Below are 5,771 nucleotides of genomic sequence, written 5' to 3'. Positions count from 1 at the left end.
TTCTGTTCTAGTTCTGTTCTAGTTCTGTTTCTAGTTTCTGTTCTAGTTCTGTTCTAGTTCTGTTCTAGTTCTGTTCTAGTTCTGTTCTAGTTCGTTCTAGTTCTGTTCTAGGTTCTGTTCTAGTTTCTGTTCTAGTTCTGTTCTAGTTCGGTCTAGGTTCTGTTCTAGTTCTGTTTCTAGTTCTGTTCTAGTTCTGTTCTAGTTCTGTTCTAGTTCTGTTCTAGTTCTGTTCTAGTTCTGTTCTAGTTCTGTTCTAGTTCTGTTCTAGTTCTGTTCTAGTTCTGTTCTAGTTCTGTTCTAGTTCTGTTCTAGTTCTGTTCTAGTTCTGTTCTAGTTCTGTTCTAGTTCTGTTCTAGTTCTGTTCTAGTTCTGTTCTAGTTCTGTTCTAGTTCTGTTCTAGTTCTGTTCTAGTTCTGTTCTAGTTCTGTTCTAGTTCTGTTCTAGTTCTGTTCTAGTTGTGTTCTAGTTCTGTTCTAGTTCTGTTCTAGTTCTGTTCTAGTTCTGTTCTAGTTCTGTTCTAGTTCTGTTCTAGTTCTGTTCTGTTCTAGTTCTGTTCTAGTTCTGTTCTAGTTCTGTTCTAGTTCTGTTCTAGTTCTGTTCTAGTTCTGTTCTAGTTCTGTTGTTCTAGTTCTGTTCTAGTTCTGTTCTAGTTCTGTTCTAGTTCTGTTCTAGTTCTGTTCTAGTTCTGTTCTAGTTCTGTTCTAGTTCTGTTCCAGTTCTGTTCTAGTTCTGTTCTAGTTCTGTTCTAGTTCTGTTCTAGTTCTGTTCTAGTTCTGTTCTAGTTCTGTTCTAGTTCTGTTCTAGTTCTGTTCTAGTTCTGTTCTAGTTCTGTTCTAGTTCTGTTCTAGTTCTGTTCTAGTTCTGTTCTAGTTCTGTTCTAGTTCTGTTCTAGTTCTGTTCTAGTTCTGTTCTGTTCTAGTTCTGTTCTAGTTCTGTTCTAGTTCTTTCTAGTTCTGTTCTAGTTCTGTTCTAGTTCTGTTCTAGTTCTGTTCTAGTTCTGTTCTAGTTCTGTTCTAGTTCTGTTCTAGTTCTGTTCTAGTTCTGTTCTAGTTCTGTTCTAGTTCTGTTCTAGTTCTGTTCTAGTTCTGTTCTAGTTCTGTTCTAGTTCTGTTCTAGTTCTGTTCTAGTTCTGTTCTAGTTCTGTTCTAGTTCTGTTCTAGTTCTGTTCCAGTTCTGTTCTAGTTCTGTTCTAGTTCTGTTCTAGTTCTGTTCTAGTTCTGTTCTAGTTCTGTTCTAGTTCTGTTCTAGTTCTGTTCTAGTTCTGTTCTAGTTCTGTTCTAGTTCTGTTCTAGTTCTGTTCTAGTTCTGTTCTAGTTCTGTTCTAGTTCTGTTCTAGTTCTGTTCTAGTTCTGTTCTAGTTCTGTTCTAGTTCTGTTCTAGTTCTGTTCTAGTTCTTCTCTAGTTATTCTCTAGTTCTGTACTAGATCTGTTCTCTGCTACTTTTGTTCTGTTCTTGAACATGATTAATAAAATGAAGTCGCATTTTGTTTTCGAATTACCTCTCACTTTTTTCTAATATTTTATGTTTTCACACAAAAAACCAATAAATTAGAATATAAACAATAACAATTATAATGCTGCTAATCTCCATTTTTTGTTAACACCCCAAAAAATACAGAAGACAACAACAATATTTTAGAAGAAGAAGCTGGAACAATGTTTTTTTGTTTGTTTATATGACCTTAGTTTTTATTACTCTAAAACATATGCAAATTCTCAAATCATTTAATTACTCTCAAACGCACACACTTACATACATACATAAATACACCTGTATATATTAACCTTAATCACCTAAACTATGAGTACAAGAAAACAAGAGTATTTGAGTAAACAGAGAATAGTAAAACAACTATTTAGCGTTAGCTGTGTTTCCATTATACTAAATTTACAGACGAATGTAAACAAAACATTTACTTGTACAATAACAACAGGAAAAGCGATCAATAACAAAACATTAACAAAAAGGGTAAACAGAAAAGTGAAAACAGAGATATGAGCAACTATGTAATTAGTAATGCCGGATGATTGTAATGAAAAATTGCTAATATTTCTAAGAAAGTTTAGAATTAATCAATTTTTTTGTTATAAAAAAGGATAGAAAAGATTTAATGTAATTTTGCATGATTTGGACCCCATTTACACACCTTTACTTTCAGTTCAAATACAAAAATGCTGAAAATTACTTTTTAAATTTTATTTTAGAAGAAATATATTTACTCAAATGCAGTAAACATTTACAGATATGTAGAAATATTACATACAAAAAGTTATATTAAAATTTTTAAAATTGAAAAAATAATAGAAAAAATTTACATTTTCATGCCACACAGTGAGTATGAACAATAACATCATCATTATCGTCGTCATCAGCTTCCTTAGCTATGGCATCATTTATTGTTTTCTATAGATTTTTTTCTATTCACATTCATAATATTCAAAATTATAGTTTTTGTTTTCTTTTCTATACTCTAGTTCATGTTTTCCATATGAAAAATAAATACAAACGTTTTCCTAGAATTGTATTTTATTTTTTTGTATAAACAAGACTTACTACAATTACACTAAAGCAAAATTATAAAAATAAAATGAAAAAATATTAACAATGAACATAAAAAGAGGGAAAAACTTAGTTTAAATTGGTTAATTTGGAAAATCCACCAACGTTTTTAATTTTTAAAAGTTATTTTGTTAGAAATAACGTTAAAAATCTGGCAACTTATAATGTCAAAAAATCGCTGTATCAAATGTAACAAACATTTGATGCTATAGGAAAATGCCGGTGGAGCATCAAATCTCAATTAAGAAATATAGACTAGTCTATAGTCAGTCTATAGTCTAGTCTATAGTCTAGTCTATAGACTAGTCTATAGTCTAGTCTATAGACTAGTCTATAGTCTAGTCTATAGTCTAGTCTATAGTCTAGTCTATAGACTAGTCTATAGTCTAGTCTATAGTCTAGTCTATAGTCTAGTCTATAGTCTAGTCTATAGTCTAGTCTATAGTCTAGTCTATAGTCTAGTCTATAGTCTAGTCTATAGTCTAGTCTATAGTCTAGTCTATAGTCTAGTCTATAGTCTAGTCTATAGTCTAGTCTATAGTCTAGTCTATAGTCTAGTCTATGGTATAGTCTATAGTCTAGTCTATAGTCTAGTCTATAGTCTAGTCTATAGTCTAGTCTATAGTCTAGTCTATAGTCTAGTCTATAGTCTAGTCTATAGTCTAGTCTATAGTCTAGTCTATAGTCTAGTCTATAGTCTAGTCTATAGTCTAGTCTATAGTCTAGTCTATAGTCTAGTCTATAGTCTAGTCTATAGTCTAGTCTATAGTCTAGTCTATAGTCTAGTCTATAGTCTAGTCTATAGTCTAGTCTATAGTCTAGTCTATAGTCTAGTCTATAGTCTAGTCTATAGTCTAGTCTATAGTCTAGTCTATAGTCTAGTCTATAGTCTAGTCTATAGTCTAGTCTATAGTCTAGTCTATAGTCTAGTCTATAGTCTAGTCTATAGTCTAGTCTATAGTCTAGTCTATAGTCTAGTCTATAGTCTAGTCTATAGTCTAGTCTATAGTCTAGTCTATAGTCTAGTCTATAGTCTAGTCTATAGTCTAGTCTATAGTCTAGTCTAGTCTAGTCTATAGTCTAGTCTATAGTCTAGTCTATAGTCTAGTCTATAGTCTAGTCTATAGTCTAGTCTATAGTCTAGTCTATGTCTAGTCTATAGTCTAGTCTATAGTCTAGTCTATAGTCTAGTCTATAGTCTAGTCTATGTCTAGTCTATAGTCTAGTCTATAGTCTAGTCTATATCTAGTCTATAGTCTAGTCTATAGTCTAGTCTATAGTCTAGTCTATAGTCTAGTCTATAGTCTAGTCTATAGTCTAGTCTATAGTCTAGTCTATAGTCTAGTCTATAGTCTAGTCTATAGTCTAGTCTATAGTCTAGTCTATAGTCTAGTCTATAGTCTAGTCTATAGTCTAGTCTATAGTCTAGTCTATAGTCTAGTCTATAGTCTAGTCTATAGTCTAGTCTATAGTCTAGTCTATAGTCTAGTCTATAGTCTAGTCTATAGTCTAGTCTATAGTCTAGTCTATAGTCTAGTCTATAGTCTAGTCTATAGTCTAGTAGTCTAGTCTATCTAGTCTATCTATAGTCTAGTCTATAGTCTAGTCTATAGTCTAGTCTATAGTCTAGTCTATAGTCTAGTCTATAGTCTAGTCTATAGTCTAGTCTATAGTCTAGTCTATAGTCTAGTCTATAGTCTAGTCTATAGTCTAGTCTATAGTCTAGTCTATAGTCTAGTCTATAGTCTAGTCTATAGTCTAGTCTATAGTCTAGTCTATAGTCTAGTCTATAGTCTAGTCTATAGTCTAGTCTATAGTCTAGTCTATAGTCTAGTCTATAGTCTAGTCTATCTAGTCTATAGTCTAGTCATAGTCTAGTCTATAGTCTAGTCTAGTCTAGTCTATAGTCTAGTCTATAGTCTAGTCTATAGTCTAGTCTATAGTCTAGTCTATAGTCTAGTCTATAGTCTAGTCTATAGTCTAGTCTATAGTCTAGTCTATAGTCTAGTCTATAGTCTAGTCTATAGTCTAGTCTATAGTCTAGTCTATAGTCTAGTCTATAGTCTAGTCTAGTCTAGTCTATAGTCTAGTCTATAGTCTAGTTTATAGTTTATAGTCTAGTCTAGTCTATAGTCTAGTTTATAGTCTAGTCTAGTCTAGTCTAGTCTAGTCTATAGTCTAGTCTATAGTCTAGTCTATGGTCTAGTCTATAGTCTAGTCTATAGTCTAGTCTATAGTCTAGTCTATAGTCTAGTCTAGTCTAGTCTATAGTCTAGTCTATAGTCTAGTCTATGGTCTAGTCTATAGTCTAGTCTATAGTCTAGTCTATAGTCTAGTCTATAGTCTAGTCTATAGTCTAGTCTATGGTCTAGTCTATAGTCTAGTCTATAGTCTAGTCTATAGTCTATAGTCTAGTCTATAGTCTAGTCTATAGTCTAGTCTATAGTCTAGTCTATAGTCTAGTCTATAGTCTAGTCTATAGTCTAGTCTATAGTCTAGTCTATAGTCTAGTCTATAGTCTAGTCTATAGTCTAGTCTATAGTCTAGTCTAGTCTAGTCTATAGTCTAGTTTAGATTCCAGTTTAGAAACTTTTACTGAAAAAGATGTTCGAAATAATTTAATTTATTTAATTAAGTTTTTAAATTAAACTTAAATCTAGTAACAATCCTAAGCAGTAGAGACCCCAAATTTAACACCCCCTCCCCCCAAAAAAAAGGGGTCGCCATAAATTAGTCTCACTTTATTATAAATACGCGTTAATTGTTGCACATTTATTTCCCCTTAGCAATTTCCGTTATTCTAAACAATTCCTTTTCTTCTTGATTAACAAATATTTCACACTTGTTATTAATATTTATAAAGGAAAATACAATTTTCTACAATTAAATATTTTGAAAAACTAGCAAAAACTATAATGGCAAACAAGATTTTGCACAAAACACAACTATTTCACTACCGCCTCCTCCTTAAAGTGAAATAATTCACGTAATTGTACAAGAATTCAAAACTATATATTTTCAAAATTTAAAAATGCAACATTTTAAGTTTATTTTCTTTAAAAAAGCAAAGAGCAGGAGGGGGGTTCCTAAATCTGTATTTGTTACTGTGTACGTTTATGGAACATGTGTTTTATTTTTTCCAAATTTTTAACAACAACAACAAAAAAACTTAAGAACAAATTCTTTTAGACAACAAAACTAACAACGCTAT

This window comes from Lucilia sericata, unplaced genomic scaffold, assembly GCF_015586225.1.
Source record: "Lucilia sericata isolate MDLA Ls3-8-SP2 unplaced genomic scaffold, ASM1558622v1 Contig001675F_arrow, whole genome shotgun sequence".
NCBI lineage: Eukaryota > Metazoa > Arthropoda > Insecta > Diptera > Calliphoridae > Lucilia > Lucilia sericata.
This window is presented reverse-complemented; position numbering follows the sequence as displayed.